This window comes from Struthio camelus, chromosome 4, assembly GCF_040807025.1.
Source record: "Struthio camelus isolate bStrCam1 chromosome 4, bStrCam1.hap1, whole genome shotgun sequence".
In the NCBI taxonomy this organism is placed as follows: Eukaryota; Metazoa; Chordata; class Aves; order Struthioniformes; family Struthionidae; genus Struthio; species Struthio camelus.
Window position 1 is genome coordinate 12,910,728 of NC_090945.1, and position 21,771 is coordinate 12,932,498.

Genomic DNA, 21,771 nt, shown 5'->3' on the forward strand with positions numbered 1-21,771 from the left:
CTCTCAGTGTGTGATTTTACAAAAGGATTAGTCATCTCAGGTGATATTCCATAGTTTTGGAAGGTCTGTCACAGCTACCAGCCCACTGAAGAAAAAGATGCTTGAATTAAAAAGAGTTAAAACATCTGCATTTTTTAAGGATGCAATTTGTTTTCAGAAGTCTGGCACCGAATCCACTGTATTCATGTAATTATTAGTGTCTATCCTTTCTGGCATCTTAAATCTCAATAACTGTAATTCTGCTTGAACATCTAAAACAGTTCCTCAGGAGGGAGGTGACATGACATTTCCTGATATTTAAAAGGAAATATTATCTAAGTTAATTGTGGGCATTTTTTCACATTCTGAAAGGCAGCATGGCTCTGTAATAGTTCTAGAATCGTAAGTTCCCATCAGAAATGTGTGACTGGTGACATTTCGCAGTCTTAGAGTGAAGTATTTTCAAAACAAGTCACCTCAAATTTGTTGGAAATAGCTCTGCTTTACCACCAAAATGCAGTGCATTCACAAAAGCTTCACAGTTTCTAAAGGTACACTGAAAAGGCTTAATATTGATCATGCTGGCTTCCTTTGCAAAAATTTTGCCTGCCTTTAGTAAATAGTTGATTGAAATGGCACATACAACTTTTCTTGGCCCTTTGCATGTGGACATACACAGCACTGAGTACTTCCTAGTGGCAAGGAAGAAGAAAAGAAATGAGAAGGGATAAAATTCTCGAACAAAGCAACCCTGAGAGGGTTGCAAGGCCCTCACAGATGCAGTAGCGAGAAAAATGTAGGTGGGTTTATTTTGTTAGGAAGAAGCAGTGACTGATGATGCAGAAAGGAAACCTCGATGGAGTAGGAGTCTGAGGTATGGGTGGGGAAAGAATTAAAAGAATGTCACCAGGAAAAAGAGCACTAACATTAACATTGGAGAATTTATATCTTCAGTGTCTGGCAGGAGTTACTTTCACAATGCCTTAATCTGTGTCAGTAGTATTTATTAAATCCAGCAGCTGCCATGATGGAATCTCAGGCAAACTCTGACTTGTCCTGAAATCTTGAAGAGTTAAGGGAAGGATAGGAAAACAGCATTACATTAGATGCTCAGAGAGAAGGGACAGAAAGGAAGGGAGGAGCTTAGCTAAGAGATGCAGAAATCAGACAACCTCTCAGAATATAAACATTATCCTATGATAATATGTGAGTCCACTGGATCTGCATTCATTGTAACTATGTAAGCCATCACACTGATATCTGAGAAAACAAAAGGAGCAATTAATCTGTCTGGGTCCAAACTAAGCCCTTCTACCTGTCTAGCCTCTGGTTTATATTCAGCTGAAGAGAATGAGAAGGGAAACAAGCTCATCACCTGCCAAATCTGAAAAGACAGCTGCATTCCTGATTACAGCTGTACTTAAAAGAAAGCCCGAGCTATTCTCTATGTTAACATCAAAATAAGTAGTGTGAATTCAGGAGTATTTCTGAACTCCTGAACTCTGTCCCTGCAAGTATCTGGGAAACCAGCAGGGAAATCCAGCTCATATGGGCACTGGGAAAGCCGTCTCAGAGCCATTATGAAAACATAGACTATGCTAACCTTTTCCCTCCTCGAGTTCTGTCCCTCCATGTAAGTCTTTAACCAGTTAGTTTCTGACTTAGAAGTGAAGTTTTGTTTGCCTAACACGCTATGCTGGTATTTGGTATGCAAAGGAGAACAAAAATTGCCGAATTTATTTTACCTGAAATCAACAAATTTCATGTGCATAAACAAAAGCAGGAGTCACCCCATAAAGTTCAAACTAGTCTAACTATTGAAAAAAATGTACCTGCAATTAAAAGAGCTGCCATTCTTCTAAAAGCATCTGAGCTTAAAAGCAGGACCCAGCTTCACTGGCTACAAATTGGCCTAGTCATAGTGATGTCAAAGGAACTGACCTGGTACATGAGCAACCAACGGCAATCGCCCTCTGAGTCATCTGTGTAGGCTTGGCCTGTTTTCCCTCTTCCTGCAGGCGCAGCAAAGGGAAAGATGTTGCTAGCCTATGGCTGTAGCCTCTTGGTGGTGTTTGAACAGCATTGAACATGCATCAAACAGTCTTCTGTCTGCTCACATACAGCGTCAGGGAACTGACTTTGCTCTCATTTGATACTACCTACCAGGTGTCTCTGTCTAGAGGCCTGTCTGTAACATCAATGAAAGCAGGTACTGCTACTGGCACTAGCAACAGCTGCATGCTGCATCGTGCTTTGAAGGACTTTATACAAGCAAGACATCTACCAGAGCCTGGGAATCCCACAGCAGTGTGAAAAGACCTTATTCTGTGAGCCTCAGTTGCAGAAATTCATGAAGATACATATCACAACCTTCTCTCCATGCAACCCAAGCCAGCCTCCCTTGTCTGAAATGTAACAGAAATGGCCAGAGCGGGTCTGAGTGAAAGAGAAAGGAAAATGGAAATTCACAGTTGTTAATTACTATTGAGAATTAACTGGATAAAAAGGTACTGCATTTTTTAAAATAAAGCTGAGATGACATTTAAGAACTGTCTGAAAGGATTTCAGTTTGAAGAAGCAGCTTGAAAAGCAAAAGGATGAATAAAGTGTTCCAAGAGAGAGAAAAAAGTATTCAGTCTCTTCAGAGCAATTGACAACAATCAGCGAGGTAACTGTTGCACGGATAAAAGTAGATACTACCTGTTGAACAACACAAAAGAATGCATCCCTGAAATGGCAGATGGTTTGTAAGGAACAAAAAAGGAAAAGAAAAGAAAAACCTGCTTTATTATCAGTTAGTGTCCTGGGGATGTTTATACTGTGTTGATAGCTTAGATTTGGTTCTTCTACATGCTGGATGGGAGTAGAGCACCCAGCTCCTGCAGCAGTACAGTGATCAGAAAGTGAAAGCCAGGCTTGTGTGGGAGAGCATAACACAGGTGAGCACAACACAGGTGAGCGCATGTGGATTTCTTTGTGTGAGTCAGGACTATATACAAATCCCTGCTTAGAGTAGATCAGGCTCATCAGATTTTCTATTGGAAGAAAGTTGCTTCATCCATGCTTGGAACAGAAAAAGTCAGACTACTAGAAAACGCACAAGTACTTCCTGAACCTTAGCTATGAAAGAACTTGATTATATTAAGGAAGTTGTTCCAGGTAATATCATTTTGAGGCAGGCTTGCAATCTGATTTACTAATATTTTAGTCTGAGAATGGAAAATAGATAATCAAGTATCACCTGAAGAATAGAATACCCAGGAACTTTACAGTGTGGTGTTACTGACATTTTTATCCTTAAGACTATAACTTTTACCTTGAAATTTATGAAACTGCATGAACATATCCAAAAATTATTCAGAACCCAGTCCTAGGGCTTTTGCAGGGCTCTCCTTGACATCAGCAGAAATCATAAATGTTATGCCTCAGAGTCTTTGTGTGTAGTGTAAACTCAATCTGGATCTATGGCCAAATTCTCAACCAGAAAAAGGCAATTCCAGAGATACAAGGAGGTATGCTGAGGCTTACAGGTATATTCCTCAGCTGTGCAAAAGTAGAAGCTGAAAGTGCAGTTCTGCTCATAGATGTGTAGTTTTTGATGGAAAATTTAAATGGGGATCATCCATCCCTCCCGAGCAATTTAAAAGAAAGAATCTGTGTAATTGTGTGGTTGTTATACTCCATATTGTGTGCATCTAAATTAAGGTAGGAAAGTCGCTAAGTCATAATCCAAGCCAACTATCAGACAGTCTAAGTTATTGACTTATAGTAAATCAGTAACAAGTTGCTGGAGGGGCTTCTCTAAGCTGTACAGAAGAGCCTGGAAAAGATCCAGTCACTTTACAAATCCAAGGCTGTCACAAAAGAGAAAAATTAGGTGAACAATGGTCCTATAAACAAATGTTCCCAAATCTTAAGCCCAACTTGATTCTGCCTCTGCCATGACCCACATAAAGGGGTGATGTGTGCTTTCGTTGTTCCATTAAATAGATGAACTTCTTTCGCCATGCACTACCATTTTTGTGTTGAACATCTCTTACAAACTGGTTCAAATTATTTCTCCTCAGGATGTCTGGAAACCACCACAGATCATTAGTGTGGTGCCAGACGTGGGCTAATACATCTTGGCTCTCAGAAGTCTTGGTGTGCGATAACGACACAACTCAATTTCCTGGTCAGCTCTAAGCATCAGCTACAAGAGGTTGTTTAGCAATATCTTCAGAGACACAGTACAGATTCTCTCCCAATATTTTTTAATCATCCCCCACAGTACACAAAAGTGAATAATTTGCAGTGTGAATGCAGGGACTATTCACAAGGAAAATGTTACTACTCATATTTTCATCAGACTGTGCACTGGAAAGGAAAACTAAAATTAAATCACTCTTCAGCATTATCTTTAAGATCACAGTCAACCCTGCTCGGGATGATTTGGAATTATTCAGAGAACAGGAATGAATGCTGCTGTGCTATGTTTGAAGGTAATTGGTTTGCTTTGTAAATCTCATTGAAAATAAAAAGCTATACTTGATATATATAGCACTGTATAAACATTGCCAGTTTGTAAAACATTCTGTTCTCAAGTAAATAATTTAAAATGCTGCATACAGAAAACCCACAGCAAATAATGTAGAAACATAAAAGAATCTGATGTTTCACTCCTGACCAGGTATTTTAAGATTTTGATTTCTTGAATACACAGCTGGGTTTCTGGATACTGAATTAATGAATTGAAGGTGCTTGAAAGTTCTCCAGAAATCAAGCATTTCAGCAAACCGAAAATATTTCATTAGAAGCACCCCAAGTTTAGAAAGTCAAGCCTAGCGGATTCTGCTTGAAGACTTGGCAGGTTGCCTCATGACTGGGATCCAGTGCTGGCAGTAGTTTCTAGCACACTCAGTCTCTGGACCTACCGTGCCTTCAGGCCCGGATCCCAGAGATCCCCAGGCTCAACCCCCTTGCAGTGCCTTGGGTGAGACAACAGATACACAGCTCTCGTGCAGCCCCTGGGCTCTCATCTCAAAGCAAGCATGAAGCCTGAACCTACCCACACTCTGCTCCTGCCCCTACAGAAAGATCCTGAAATCTCTGGATGTGAGGGTCTTAGAAACTCCAGTGTCCCCACAGCAGAACTGAGATGGAGGAGCTGGAACGTTTGGGCTGCTCTGAGACAGTGTGTACAGCAGGGATGCCCAGGAGGCAGAGAGCCTGGGGGCTCCCTCACTGCTCCATGGACCTCACATTGTTGCCAACAAGAACATTACGGTTCCCTGGATCAGCTGCCAAGTGAGGGAAATGTTTTGATTCAAATATGTTGTGTTCAAGTGCTTCTGAAATCAAATTTTCTTTGATTTCTGGTTCACAAATTTCTGCTTGAAATAGCACAAATGAAATTAAAAGAATCAAATAACGTCTCATAAACAGTGGAGCCTGGCTGTGCAGCCATCTTTGTGTGGCACTGTTCTGCAGACAAAAGCAGATTTGAGGCCATTTGGCATTGCTTTTCTGTTGGTGGATCAAACAATGACATGGATGCTGGGTAGAGCCATATTGCAGCTTGCTTTAGTGACACAAATAGCATAAGGTAACCACAGCTTTAACGCTTGTGCAAGAAACAACCACACACAATTTTCCCTACATCAATAAATGCAAGAATCTATAAAATAATATGTGAAGTGGGAAAAGAAAGAACTCTAGCTCTGATCCATCAGTTCATCACCTGCAGCAATCTCAAGCAGAGCAAAGAAGAAGGGACAGCAATGAATTTAGATCAATGGCTGTTAGTTTTCCCTTATGAAGAGGCTAATTTGGTAAACCTCTATAGGGATTACCAACAGACATGCTGCTTTCCTCGTCTATTTCTGAATTATGCCGTATCCCTAAAGAATTTCAGTTTCCTGCTCAGTAGCAACTCAATTAAACGATTGTGATACGAGCAACGGTCAGCAGAGAATTGTGTTCCACCTGCTCACCTTCCTGCCTTCCCTGAGCAACACCCTGCAAATGAGCTGCTGAGGCAACCTGATTTATGGGATGTCTAAGGTAGCTAAATATTCTGTTATTATTTAAAGTGCAGCTCCCTCTGGGAATAAGATCAAGCAGGCATCTAGAGAACATGCTATTTGGTAGGTAACACTTAGGCATTCATATGGGATCAGATGAGAACTCAGTAGTGGTTCTTCTCCAGATAACTGTTTCCTATTTTAACAGGTATTTCTCCCTCTTTTAAGCAGTAGCAAAATTCAGCTTCTGAGTGAATGAACATTGCAACATGTTCTTAGTCTAACTTAATTATTTACCTTTATACACTAGCCCTGCAGTAGAGGTCACCAGAGAGCTCACAAAGTACAGCTAGCCTGGGATTCAGCAAGGAAATGGTAAAGCAATTTTTTCCTTGCCTTTCTCAGCTTTGTCCTCTCGTTGGTGTCCTTGTGTCAGTCACAATGGGACCATCACCACTGTTACTAGTAATTCCTAGCTCTTATATGACACTTTACATCTATAGCTCTGAAGAAACATTCCCACTGCCTCCATTAGACATCTGATGAGGTGCCTGCAGTCCTCCTCGCTCTCCCCCCATGCCTTAGCATGCTTAACTTGTCTTCTAAGCAGCAGCTCTGTAATGGCAATATTTTACCAAAGACAAGCAGTGTGTTCCCTGTTTCAGAGAGGAAGCAGGCAATGTGACTTTTTTTGTTTTTTTGACATTCTCCCCACCAGCTCTGCAAAACACCTCTCACCAGCAGGCAGTATCTGGCCTGCTGCAAAAACCCAACACCAGTGCCTCAAAAAGCACTAATGCGCAGGGTGGAAGGCACAAGCCCATTCCCAGGGCATGGCCACACTTTTGCAGAGGTATTTAAGATACTAGATATCAAAAGTGCTCTTAACAGAAGGCAAACTTTGGCCAGTTCAGTATTTAAAAAAATAATAATAATAAAAAATCAGGCAAGTCCAGAAGTCCTGGACAGGCCTCACCAGAGAAATGGTTGAGACTGCCACAGCACAAACTGCAGTGCTCCAGTTCTCCTTTCCAGTTGGGAATACTCATAACCTAAGAAAGGTTAAGATACTCTTCCATTACTCAACAAAATAAGACATTTCCACGGCTTATATTCAAACAGTAGCCTTCTTGGTGAGCATCCTGACTGCCTAACTTAAGCATCTACCTACAATTTGGTCTTTAGAGAAGTCTCTCGACAGTACAGTCACCCCAGGAGAATGCAATTTCAGGTGCCTAAAGAAGGCATACATTGCAACACCCGAGTTTGAACACTATTGGTATTGATCAGACCTGAGATACTCGTGAAGGATGGGATATAGCACACTTGAAACCAGCAGGCGCACAGACCCCTAAGAAAGAAATTGATTCTAGCGTGAACATACTCCCATTGCCGTTGCTGATAACGGGCTCCATATTTCCTTGACAATTTTAAGACACTATTTTGAGAAATGACACGGCAAAATATACTGAGTGAAATATTCAGCTCTAATTGCTTTAGAAAATTAGTTCCATAGGCATCTTTTAACATAATTTACTACATCCATTAAAACTCTAGTAATCATTAGTTAAGTTATATGAATTAGAGGTAAGGAGAGAACTTGCAAGGGTATTTTTGCTTGACTCTGCCTCACTGTTGGCACAGATATCTATGGACTGTGATTCATGAATGCTGTTTTCAGGTTGGATTTACTTTTAAGCCCAAAGGTACACTTACATTAAATGAACAACTTTGTGATATGTTTACTTGACATTTTCTGAGAAAAATGAATCCTGGCAGTTAAAGTTAACCTGGCTGTCAGATAGCCTGTAATATGTTTTTCTCAAAAGCCGTTGCACAGGCTAAAGTGATCTTTGGGTTTGTCATTATGAAAGGCAGAGGGGGAAACTGGTAATATCACTCTTATATTAAGATGTTTCCCAGAAATAGTTAATATAATTAAAAGAAAATGAATGAAAAGGACAGTGATATAACTGTTGCATATTAATCCTGAAGCAGTAGCTAATAATCTAGAATTTACAAAAGAACAAGTGCATTCTCCCTGTATTTCAACTTACTCGTTAAATCTTCACTTATTAACACTATGGGATACAGGGACAAGGGGGTTATTTCCATTTCAGGAGAGTGAAAAATTTGGTTAAGGATTCTATTAATACTTTAATCAAACCTCTGGCTCCAATTAAATTATAATAATCTTTGCTAACAAGTTTGTAATTTGCAATGTTTTGATGCTAGTTAATTGGTTAAATTCACTAGATAACGTGGGTGCATTACAGAATCACAGAATCACAGAATCGTTTAGGTTGGATGGGACCTCTGGAGATCATCTAGTCCAACCTCCCTGTTCAGGCAGGGTCACCTAGAGCATATTGCCCAGGATCACATCCAGATGGGTTTTGAATATCTCCAGCGAAGGAGACTCCACCACCTCTCTGGGCAACCTGTTCCAATGCTCTGTCACCCTCACAGTGAGGAAGTTTTTCCTCAGCTTCAAATGGAACTTCCTGTGGTTCAGTTTGTGCCCGTTGCCTCTTGTCCTGTCGCTGGGCACCACGGAGAAGAGGCTGGCCTCATCCTCTTGACACTCCCCCTTCAGATACTTGTACACGTTGATGAGATCCCCTCTCAATCTTCTCTTCTCCAGGCTCAACAGGCCCAGCTCTTGCAGTCTTTCTTCCTAGGAGAGGTGCTCCAGCCCTCTAATCATCTTGGTAGCCCTCCGCTGGACTCTCTCCAGTAGCACCATGTCTCTCTTGTACTGGGGAGCCCAGAACTGGACACAGTACTCCAGGTGAGGCCTCACCAGGGCCGAGGAGAGGGGCAGGATCACCTCCCTCGACCTGCTGGCAACACTCTGCCTAATGCAGCCCAGCATACCATTGGCCTTCTTGGCCACAAGGGCACACTGCTGGCTCATGCTTAACTTGTTGTCCACCAGCACTCCCAGGTCCTTCTCTGCAGAGCTACTTTCCAACAGGTCAACCCCCAGCCTGTACTGGTGCAGGGGATTATTCCTGCCTAGGTGCAGGACCTTGCACTGGCCTTTGTTGAACTTCATGAGGTCCCTCTCCGCCCACCTCTCCAGCCTGTCCAGGTCCCTCTGAATGGCAGCACAGTCTTCTGGTGTGTTAGCCTCTCCTCCCAGTTTAGTATCATCAGCAAACTTGCTGAGGGTGCACTCTGTCCCTTCCTCCAGGTCATGGATGAATATATTGAACAAGACTGGGCCCAGGACTGACCCCTGGACTGACCCATTACTTTGAAGATGTACCCTCATATTTAAGTGCTACATGCTATGAGAACATTTGCAATAATTTAGGAGATGAATTTAGAAAGGTATTCTTTATATAAATTTGTTTTCAGGTCTGGCTTGGAGCTCTGGGCACAAACTCACTGCAGAATAAAGAATACAACAGAGAGGTTTCTATCTTAGAGGTCTTTGAGGATTTTTAATGCTAGTGGCACCGAGATTTGGCCTGAGGAATAAGACTTGCAGCTAGTAAAGATGTGAGCCTTTTTGACCTCACCTAGCATTCCACTTATGCCAAAAATAAGCTGAGAACAAATACTCTTTTAACAAGAATGATTAAATGCATCCCATGTGAATATAACTGGGAATACAGTGCACTGATGAACAGAGCTTGCAACCTGGCGATAACCTTTGCAGTTTTCCTCTTTTACCTGGGTATTAACTGGTACTTACTTTGAAACTGTCACTGGAGAGAAAATAACAATTCTCTCTACTGCAATGCGTATCTTGCATAGCCCCCTGGAGATGCCTCCATCCAGCATCAATCTAGAAGGGAAAAATATGGTAAAACTGACATCACTACAAACTATTCCAATCAACAGTACCTTTTTCAAATTCATATTTTGGACCATATTTATACCGACAGTACTATTCCATGACCAGATCAGATGCATTTTAGCTCACACTGATCCTCAGCAAATCAGATTTCTATAACTTTTGAGCTTAGCAGACCTGGTCCCTTTGAACTCAGCAGCCAAATAATCATATTCACTCAGAACTAGCAAAAGTATACTTTAAGCTTTCTGAAGCTGCTCAACAGCTGAACAGACTATTCTACCTTGGTAATAATTCTTACTATGTTTAATAAAATGATCTCCTCACACCATCCTGAGTACAGACTTGATGTTTCACCACTGAAACAGGTAGGAATTTTGTTACAGACTTAAAGATGTGGAGGTGGAGTCCCAAGCTCAGGGAGTATCTCAGACTGTATCTCACAAATTCTTACTCTATTTCAGTTTGTGAGCAGGGGAAAAGCCTATTCTTTATTTCCTGCATAGGTTTTAATTGGGAATTATACAATAAATACTATCTGCAGAAATTCTCTGTAGCTTCTTCCTAAGTAGTTCACTTTGAGCATTCACATTCCTAGTCAGAGATTATTTGATTTCAGATTCAGATTTCTAGTGTCCATTTTCATTCCAGTACATATGCAATTTCAGAACTGACTTTCCACTAATACTTAGCAAAAAATTGCTTGAAATTTGTATTTGCAGAAAATACTTCACCCATTAAATGAATTCACAAGTAGGTGTGCAGACTGACTAAAATCACCTGAACACTTTCAGACCACGTAAGAGTTGTGCCCTCATAGAGACTCTCCAAGGTTACAAGCAGAGTAGACCTTCTGTAGAAATTCCCTACCCTGGGATGAAAAGAACATAAGCAGAAATGTGAGCAATTTTAAATCAAATTAATCTTGTAATGTAAGCGGATGTGAAAATAAAGTTCAAGAGTACCTATTAAAAAGTTCTGTTAGATTAGATATCCAGCTGCCTCTACTATCAAAATAAATGTACAGTATGTTTTGCTGTTAAAGGGAGTTTATTATTTAGCAGCCTACAAACTCATGCTGCTTTGCAGCTAATAACCTTACTGCTTACTGCCTTTTGTGATTAGCAAAAAAGAGCTTGTCTTTTCACTTAAAAATGTTGCCAATCAGCTAGCTCAAACAGAAAGGACTGTAAGGCGAAATGATATACAGGAATTGATTTTAGTTAGTTAACTAAAAATCCTTGTTAGTTAACTAAACTAGTTAACTAACTAGTTAGTTAACTAAAAATCCTTGAGTATAACTAGGGCAGAATTAAGTCCATAATCTGGAGTTATCAGAAGTCTGATCTCACCTGCACATCTCAAGAGTATGGAGTAACTCTAATGTCATCAGAAATATCACGCTATTTGGTAAAGTGGGTTTCTGTAAGGAGAAAGAGGTGTCAGAGTTAAGAGTGAGCCAAGACCAAATATAAAGTACATTGTATTCGCAGAGGAAAGAATTAACATAGTTGTCCAGGAAGGAGGATGAAAGCAGGGGAATAAGAATGATACTCATGATGATTTTTTTTCTTTTGAAGTATTTAAGCAGTAGAACTAGGAAGAGGGTTTACTGAGGATATCCTTGATATAGCCATAAAAATCAGAAAGCTTTCTATCTGACTGCTGTGAAACTGTTCGTCTGTGATAGGCAAGTGAGCAAATGTAAAAATGCTACACTGTAACTAATACATTGAACTACACTTTTATTTTATCACTTACTGAGCATCAGCAGCACAAAACGCTTTTTTTTCCTCGTAAAATTTATGATCTAAATAGACAAGATAAACAGTAAAGCTACAGCAATATAATCTCTTCTAGGAAGGAAGAGATTCCAGTTTCCATACAATGGCAGCACAGAAGAGCCCACAGAGGATGAGAAAAGGAAAGGAGCAAACAGGAGATGTGATGCTCGAGGCAAAGGTGCAGTAAGAGGTATGTGTGAGTGGAAGCACAATCAGAGAGGCAGGCCTTGCTTGCAGAGAAGCAGAATTTGCAAAGCCCTGTATGTGGGGAACTCACTCCTAAAACCAGCTTAGAAAGCTAGAAAACTGATTTCTTAAGAATGGGCCGCATTATGAGGTGAAGAGAAAAACTATAATTTTTGTAATAAAGTGGATTGAATATTGGATGATATCAAATGAAGGGAGCTGTGAAATAGAAGGCTGAGGAAAAATATTAGCAGTCTGTAAGCACTGAAAAATAAAGCATATGGCTCAAACAGTGCTATTAAACATTTCCTTTGTTAGTTCTATGGCTTCTGGATATGCTACACTACACCTTTAAAAATGCATTCTCATTAACATATTAGAGAACCCACAGTATCAGTGGATAGATCTTTTTATATTACATTTCTTAAAATGTATAATCAGTTTGGAAAGCAGTCTGTGTCCCCTTCACACCTATGAAACAATGTTTGTGGCGTTTTTTCAAAGGACCAGATCCCAAAATATTTCCCTTCGAAAATACCACTATACCCAACGCAGCAGTGGTTCAGATACCTCCACCCTCATTCTTCTCTGTAGGCCAAATTTACTCATCAGACCATGCCTTCCATGGTGGATCATGATCTACTTTAGAAAAGGGAAGGGAAACACCTAGGAGTACTTAGGCATCTGAAGAGGTGTACCTGAGTAGAAGATTCTGTAGGGAGCACAGGATTTAGTTGTGAGTGGATTTAGTGAAAAAACAACAGATTTACCACAATAAGCAAATCCTTTCTGCAATAAGTCTATTAGAAGTCTGTTTCTCCATTAAAAGAAAAAAAACATTTCAGTGAAATCCTTCTGACCAGCTCAGACCAAACTGTAATATGACATTTTTAGCTCTGGCTTCCAGCTGCTGGATATTATTTTGCCTTTATTTGAGACAAACCCACTACTACCAAAAGTGTTTTGCACACATTGGTGCTATTGGTCTGCAGTTGAGTCCCCCCTTGATCCTACTCCTTGTTGCAGTAATGGAAGTAAAAGATGAACAGGGTAACAAAAACATTATTTGTAAAGAAAACCAAGAAACATTAACGAGACACTGATCTTGTCAACCAGAAAAACAGGAAAAACACTGGAGATAACAGAAAATGATGAATTTGAGAGGGAAGCTCTGGGTTGGGAAAAAAGATAAGAAATTCAGTTTAGACGAGAATGAATAGCACTGCAAATTGCAATAGACTTGTCACTATAAGAAAAGAGGAGAGCAAGTTTAGTTAAAAACACTGCTTTTTTGTGTAGGAACACACATTCTGGTCTATGCCAACATGCTGCCTGCCTAATTGGAGTGTAAAAAGAGCTGGTAGCAGTGTGATGAAGTACAAGCCAAGGCAACAGCTTTTTTGCTTGTTTTTTTAAATTGCCTGTCTACCTCATGAGTTTTTTATTCCCAAGCATTAAGCAGCACCACACACTTTCTCAGATTTGTAGTAAATTTGATCAGTCAATTAAGAACTGTAAAACAATAAGAGATGAATCTAGAGAACATAGAATTGCAGTAAAGACATTCTTGAAATATCAAGATTCGTTGGATCACAAGAAGTTTTGGAGTGCTATTAGTCCAAAGCCCCATGAATCTTTTTAGCATATTGCAAACTGACTCCCTGTTTGACTTTTGGGGTTTTTTTTTTTGGGGGGGGAGGGGGGAAGGGGAACGACCAAATAAAGCTCATGCAGACAACAGATACACTGAACTGCAGGGTAAGAGTGAGGGAAATGAACTTCTACAATGTTCATCTGAGACTCCTAAAGTCATTTAAAGCCCTGTTGAGGACCTTTGACAGCTATTGGAATAGACTTTGGTAGGCTTTGGCTCAGAATAAGAGGAACAGTACTGTCCAGTGTATATTCAAACACCGAATCATTCAGATTAGGAAAAGAAATACAGGGATTGAATCCTAGAACCCAAACATGCACCTCCAGCATATTTTAACACTCAACTGTCTAAGAAGTTTTAAGAGTATACAGTCTGTCGAGTTCCTATTCCCTCATGTAGTACCTTTTTCATTTCCCTCATTGGTACACTTAAATGCGTCAATGATACAGCAGCCTGTACATTTTGTGCTATCCAAGTTTTATAGTTACTATGAGGGAGTAAAAATTTAGACTGTTTGCAAATTACAGCATCCTCTTCCTGTAAATTTTAGAGTACGCTTTTAGCACTGTGACCTATGTAGCCTTTCCTCGTTTCTTTTTTACATGTACCAGGTTGCTGGGAATAAGAGACTAAAATGAGAAAACATTGTAACACAAACACGAGCAGCTTCATTCTCAAATGCAATTATAACAACTCAAAGCTGAAGAGCTCAAGCAAAGCAAATTAAATCGTTTAAGTACTAATACTTTTTTACAGTTTAAAGACAAAAGGAAGCCTTGAGGGAAAGGAGCTTTGTAACCTCTGTTCAGTCTCCAGTGAACAGAGGTCCAATTACCCTAAGTCTTTTGGCATAGTATATGGCCTAAAATCAGGGATGGTCCAAAAACAACAGAGGTCAGAAACTTCTGATGACTGCAGAATCAATAGGTAATGCAAAACTATGTATATATTTATGTTACATGTTCCTAAAAGTGAATTTTAAAAAGTCTTTTTTAATGAGCAAAAGCCAGAGGAAGTTACAAAAATAAATAAACTTTAATTATTTCTCCAATTGTTTTCAAAATATCCTTTATTTAAAGTGAGAGCATTACCTTTTTTCTGCAAATCAAGGTTAGATCTGCTAAACCTACTGAGTGCCTACTTTCTTTCTGCCGACTTCTGCCAAAGAATTACTGAAAAAAGCAATGCAAACATATGAAAAATTGCCAGAAGTGGATCTTTAGCTGCTGATGATACAGTTTTTATTACTACTGCTAAATAGAACGGAGTGAACTCTCTCAAGTGGATGTAGTATTAAAAAATAATAATATCCAAATATTTATGGTTTAATCAAGCAACACTAGTTATTTGTGTCTGTTTTCAGAAGTAAGCAAGCAATCATCTGCTAGCTGTAAGTCACATGAACAGTGCAGGAAGTTATTTCTGTGCACACTACGGCACAGGACAGAAATTTAAAAGACATAGTACACACTAATTTTGACACGTATAATAAATTTTGCAATCTCAAAATTCAAAAAGAAGAAGGAAAATGACCCAGAAAAGAACAGACCAATTAAGTTGACATCAGTCCCAAGTAAAATCATGGAGAAACTGATACAAGATTCAACCGATAGACAATTAAAGGATGTAATTAATGCCATAAAGACAACTTTATGAAAAATAGGTCATCCTGATAATCTCATTTTATTCCTTGAGGATCTGTGGTTGGCTTGCTGGAGAGACCTGCATATGTGTAGTGGATGCAGGCCTTGTTCAAGTGCCCAGTTTAGCTTTGCAGTATGTTCTGATAAAAATTAGCTCACATAAGTGGATTTGGCGTGACAGGGTGGCAGATTTCAAGAACGCAATCTTATTAAGGACCGATTCATAGAAATCACATTGTTTCTAGTGAGTTTTTGCATGGAAGTATATTAGGTCTGATGCCACTCAGTGTTTTCACAAATGACCCAGAAATATTTTCCAGAACTTTGATGATCAGATTTGTAGATGGCAAAGACTGGCAGAATGAAAATACTGAGATGGACAAGCCATCGTACAGAGCAACAGAGATAGTCCGAGAAGCTGGGCCTTGGCATAAAATTTTCATTTTAACAGATTTCTGTGCAAAGTACCATATCTAGACACACAGACAACAGAACAAGCTTACAGAATGGCAGTCTGCATCCTAGAGCAGCTCAGGGAAGGATCTATAAGTCAGTATCCTGAAAACCCACCACAAGCTTCCAGTGTCATACTGTTCAAACAAAACAAAACAAAACAGTCCTGCAACAGAAAGAGTCATGTATGATAATGACATCTATATGACTGTGTGTGTATATATATATATGTGTGTGTATAAAATCTAGATTGATCTAGGTATTTAAAATCCCCCTGCAAAAGTTTGGAAAAGATGCAGAAAAGTTTGCACAATGATCCAACAGATGTAGAATATGCCTTACACTTAAAGCTTTGAAGAGGCCAATCTGCCTAGTTAGTATCAAAACGAAGACTGGGAGGTGATGCGATTACAGTGTACGAGTACTTCCCTGGAGGGAAACAAGCAGGTCCTAAAGTGCTCTTTTATCTAGCAAGGAAAGGCATAACTTCAAACAATTATTGGAAGCTGAAGGCAGAGAAATTCAAACTAGGAGGAAAGGACAGTTTTTAATTACAGGAGCGATTAACCACTGAAGCAAATTATGAAGGAAAGCAATAGGTTCTCCAGCTTTGGATATCTTAATCAAGAGCTGGTGCTCTTCTGGAGCACACACAAATGCAGCAGTGTTAAGCTCGAACAAGGGCTAGCTTAGTGAGATAGACTGAACCGTGGCCAAGGTAGCAGGAGAAAAGTTCTCACCGTGGTCTGGGCTCTGGGAAGAGAGCCGAGCTGATATCAGTTGCAGCTCAAGGAGTAGGGGCCATCCTAATGCCTGCTGGTGGACAGACAGGGCACATCTTTGCTTGGAGGAGGCTGTGGGTGGGGACAGTGGCCAATTTTATTCCCCTCTAGCCCAGTCTCTGTCCACAGTTACCTGCCAGCAGTACTCACTCTGGGAAAGACCTTCGGAGAGAAGGGTCATGGTCCCACACGGACTACGGCTGCACGTGCTCTGCCTGCCTGGCAGCTCTTCCACTCTCGGATATGCAAAAGGAGGAAAAAATGTGGCTGGCTGCTCACACAGTGAGCTCAGCTGGGCATGACTCCTCCTGTGAGCCTCTCTCCTACTCTGGGGGTGCAGGGCCAAGATGAACTCGGAGCTGCCGTTTCACATCAGGGGCTTGCACACCTTGCTTTCACTCTAATGCTTCAAACACAGAAGAAAAACTACCATCCCTTACCCCAGAAATCAAACAGCATGGGTGCAATGGAAGCAAAGTTACCGACAAGTGGAAACCACCGTTCCCATGTTTCTGCACTACTCACATGGATTTGCTTTCAATGCCAATTAAAACAGCACATCAGCTACCAAATGAAATGTGTCAGAACATAAGGATAAACATCACTTGTGAAAAAGGGTAGGCCTGATTGCATAAACCTTACTGCATTTCTCAAGGTGAGCAAGAAAAGAGAAACTGCCTGGACACAAAGGTCTCCGAAACAAAGCCCTGCAACTGAGCCAGATGAGGCTATGTGATTCATGGCATTAATGATCATGGCTTCTGGGGAGATCTGATACCTTGTACAACATCTGCAACAGCCAGCTGGACATAGATCAACACTGACAGCAACAGCACTGATAGCACGTGCTACAAATAGAAACAGTGCTGAGAGGAGGTTCAAGGGTTTGATGTGCTTAAATTAGCCAGCGCTATTTCAAATTTCTGCTCCCCCACCTCGCTTGCTTAGCCAATGCCTTTACAAGGTTTCCCTGCATTGGTCTCCAGGGGATTCCAGGAGCTAGGATCCGATCCTGAATAAAGGGTATTTTAGCAGGAGACAAAGGGAGAGTCTCAGGGGTCAGCTTTCAGCCACAGCAGCTCCAGTCCTGGCCCTGGCAATAAGTCAGAGCAACCTAGGCCTATTCTAATCTCTGATAACCAGTTAGGACCGCTAAAGGACCACTAGCCAGCTGAAATTTGACATCTGTATGAAACTCTTCCCTATCCCACTCTCATTCATCCTTCCAACAACATGCCTCCTTGGAGACCTACACTATCAGGGTTACGCTGATGGTTCTCGAAGGGCTTCCCTTACGCACTCTAGGTAGCCATAGCCATGTTCTTTCTTTGCACAGGCAGCTCAGAAGAACCAGACCACAGAGGAGGAACTCAGCTAGCCAGTCAACTCTTTTTGACATTTCTAAGGTGGGAGAGACACCCTCCACATTGCCGTGGGGAGACACCTGGGACAACTAGTGACCTAAAACTGATACCCGGATGCCTCTGTAGAGCAAAGAAGGATCAGATGTGAATGTATTTGGCTTTTTTAGAAATTCTGCCTTAATAGTGGAAGGCAGCAATGGCCTCTTTCCATCACTGCAGAGAGACCGAGTTGCTAAAATTTGCCTGCAGCACAGGAAGAGACTGGGAAAGCTGCCATCTCCAACGCACGTAACAGAAAGAGTTTTGCTTTTACAAATTCAGTCTTTGGTCATCTGTACCTTACTAAAACAGCAGTTCTTGTTATCATACCCTGCATAATACTGGGAGTTTGTAGCCTAGATACATGGGCTGGAAAATGGAAAAAAAATTACTCTTGCCATCTTATATTGCTGGAAAAGCCAGTGAAAAACATTAGGGGAACCAGCTCTTCATCATGGAAGTCTGGATATTAGTAAATTCATTTTTATTCTCTCCCTATAAAGTTTTCTAACATGTTCTTTTGTTTCACAAAAGCCCCAGCATTTTGGCTGCTTCAGGCACAAAACCATAAAACAAATTCTGCTGACAGCAAAAGAACAGCTGTTATAATGTAAAAAGGATGCCATGTAAGGTGTCCTAAACACCTAGCTCTAGCCTTCACCCATAGTAATGAAGTCAGCAGGAGCAGTGTTGTTTGCAAAGAACAACACTTGAAGATGCCTTTCAGCATCTCTCCCCACCTATGACAGCTACTCAGGGCCAGGCACAGTCTCTTCCACGCTCATTCCTGGTCCAAGATGCAGGATGTGCAAGCATATACCGTGCCTGTCGGAGACTGCTAAACTCATTGCTTCCAGATCTCTGCAGGAGAAAGTCCCCACTCCACAGATTATATCGGATTCAGAGAGATCCCAAATGTGGCATGTTACAGAACAGTAATATAGGTATCATTCATTTATATCTCATAATACCTGAACTTGCGAGCAGATAAGGATATTAATATTGATATCTGATTATTCCCCTTCATCAAAACTAGCTAGGTTCACCACTACCACTCCAAAGCAAAACCAGGTCTATGCAGGACTGAAACGTCAAGTTGATTTGAGGCCTTTACGTAAATGTTGCATTGCAACATCTTCTATAATCTGAAGTATGAAAAATCTTAACGAGGCTGCAATTATCCCAACCCAGTCTGAGCAATGGTGCTGTAAGCAGACAGCGTCAATGCTTACCAGCAGATAGGCAACACACACTTCCACAGGAGGTGTCACCAAGCTCTGTATCGCTCCCCTTTCCTCAGAGACATGCTTAGCATCCAGCTTCACGAGACAGAAATAAAACCCTGAGTTTCTGAAGAAAAGCTCTGCAGCTGTGCTTACATGCGACATTTATCATATTGCGTGATAACCCTTTGAGCTCCAATAAATGAAACTGGATGATCATAAACTTTTTAAACATTGTCCTTTACTGTGCATGCCGATTGGTAAAACATAATCCTTCCTTTTTCCATCATTATGATATAAAAGCATTTGGTAATGCAGATTTACTTTAAAATTGTGTGAAAAGTAGGCATCTGCCAATCTCTGATTCCTGATAACTGTGTTGCACTTAGCTTCTCAAAAAATCCCTACGAAATGAAACAAAAGCAACAATTAACTATGTGTTGCTTATGAATACAATGCCCCCAAGGAGCTACGAGAAAGCACTTGGAGCATGAAATATGGTGGTGTGATTGTATAACATCTAGCACACATGAGTTTTGAATCTCGATTAGGCTGAAACCTATAGGTACTGCCACCCTGCAATTAATAACAGCATTAACATTAAGAATTAAAATACAAGCTCATCGTGAAATGTAAAATTCTGCTATGGAAATTGCTCTCCACTGATCAGACATGGTAGCCAGAGTGCACTACTCTGTTTCTGTGCAGTGAGATCAATGCCATATGCAAAGTGAAAAAACATTATTTGTTCACTCCATCCTGATCCCAGTCAACTCAAGACTGGCTTAAGCCTGAAGCCTAAAGTTTAGTATCCTTTCCAACCCCTACTGTTGCATTAATAGTTACAGTTCTGGCTTAGGGGACTGCCTCACGCTGGTAACGTTACCAGCTCTGGAACATCTTTAAGGCTTTTTCCATATTCTCTTTTTGGAGCGAGGCTATTAGTCACACAGCACAACTGCAAAAACATTGCTTTCACAGCCCCCTCAGGGGCATATCAGAGGATAGGCCATGATACATTTCAAAGCAGGTAGTCTAGTGAAGAAGATCAGTCCGCAGTAGCAAAGAGCAGGATAGGAAGCCTTCAAACCACAGCTTTCAGGATGCAGCACATGCAGGTTAATGCTTAACTGACCCTAAATTAAACGTGCTCTTTAGCTTTTCCTACAGCAAATTCCTACCAACCCTGTCAGGCATCTGCCTAGGCCTTAGGGTTTCCCCCATGCATTTGCATGTGTTTAAGACGTATTTGAGCTCCTGAAATGTGTGGGGCTGCCCTCAAGACACATGCATTCACCCTTCCAAATAGCAGCCAATAACTGGGAATGACAGAAAGGAAATGAGCATAACATGAATTACAAAAATAAATAGGATTTATTTTAAAAAGGAAAGAAAAAGCCTAGCTTGCTCAGGCGGCAGGAAATATAGCTACGTTAATATTTGCACTAATCTTTATCTCAGCTAATAACATTTCCCATTGCATAAACTGAACAAAATAGAAAGAAGAAAAATAAAGCAAACAAACATAAAGGGGTAAATGTGGTTATTAATTTCAAATCTTTCAAAAGCACAAACTTGCTGTATTGACATAAACCACATCCCTTCTATTTCTGGTTTGAAAAAAATACATTATAATACATCAGGATAAACAATTCAAGGTCCGTAAGAATAAACACGTACCATCCTTTACTGCAAATTTATTTACCTGGCAAGACAGAGAGATATCTGAAAGAGTAAGATGATATATGGACTTCTCTCATTCATGTGGTAACTTTCAATCAGACTGTGCAGCACCATGCCTGAATCTGCCTGTGCACTGCTGTTGTTTAAGGGAGGTGGTAGCATCTGTCAGGTCACAGCTCTTCCAAAGCTCTTTGGCTGACTTCAGCTTAATGAGACACTGGCTGTCCCAAAGCCAGCTGAAGCCAAGCTTTCAATGGATTTTGGAGCAAACGCTGAAATATTTAAAAATTAAAGTTGCCTTACTCTTGACATTTTTGTTTGTTTGTTTGTTTTTTGGTTTTGGGGCTTTTTTTTAGTGAAAGGATCCAAGCTACCTGGACTGACCACATCTGTTAGGGTTAGAAGAAAATCAGAAAGGACTTGCTTTGAGATACATACATTATTTATAGTCAGGCAGTCTAAGACATCCATCAGTCACCCTTTAGATCACAGTGGGTTTTTTTGCTGCATTTAGCACAAAACACTGCAGCAGCTGAGTTGCTTTCAAGGCCTCAGTTACATTCCAGGAAAAGATGACAGAATAAGGTTAAAAGGAAATATGATTTCGTGTGAGATAGCAGGACGGAGTTCACAATAGGATTTTACCCTTGGAGAACTGAAACAAAATGCTGTGTGTGAGCAGTTGTCTCACAATTACATTTTCAAGGATTTCTTTAAAACAAAACCTCTTTGTTTTAAAAGGGCATATGAGAACGTGATTCATTTTCATAGCATAGAGTATCTGGAATTTTAAGTGTGTCAGCTAGGAAGCCCTTACAGTTTTTATTCTTTCTTGTCGAGAGGGGGAGACAGGCATTAAAATATCACCTCTGGCCAGTTCTGCTGGTCCTTATTCCCATTTCTTAAAAGCACACAAATGGGACAAATTTCCTGGGTGAACCACTCCAACCTGCAGTCTCTTAGGCACCCATATCTTCTCCCAGCCTACCATGAAGAGACACTGGCAGCTGCTTGCAGCTCTTTATGCAGGATCTAGAAGCATCAGATGATGTTAGGACGCTGCTGCTGTAGATATAGACCATACACTAAATTACAGTCCCACACACTGAGCAAGGCAGAAAGATACTGTTATCCCCACCTCACCCCCAGCATCTGAGGGAGGAGGAAGAAGGTG

General features: G+C 40.7%; 1 protein-coding gene across 2 annotated transcripts in view; it reads right to left on the minus strand.

Moving 5' to 3' along the window:
* GPRIN3 (GPRIN family member 3) overlaps positions 1-21,771 on the minus strand; it is a 160,751-nt gene that overhangs the window by 125,129 nt on the left and 13,851 nt on the right. Inside the window, exon 3 of one of the 2 annotated variants that reach the window (XM_068941551.1) lies at positions 9,685-9,777. The exons of the other annotated variant lie outside the window; for it this stretch is intronic. The gene's annotated coding sequence lies outside the window, so the exon portion shown is untranslated. The remainder of the gene's footprint in view (positions 1-9,684; positions 9,778-21,771) is intronic. 2 annotated transcript variants of the gene reach the window in all.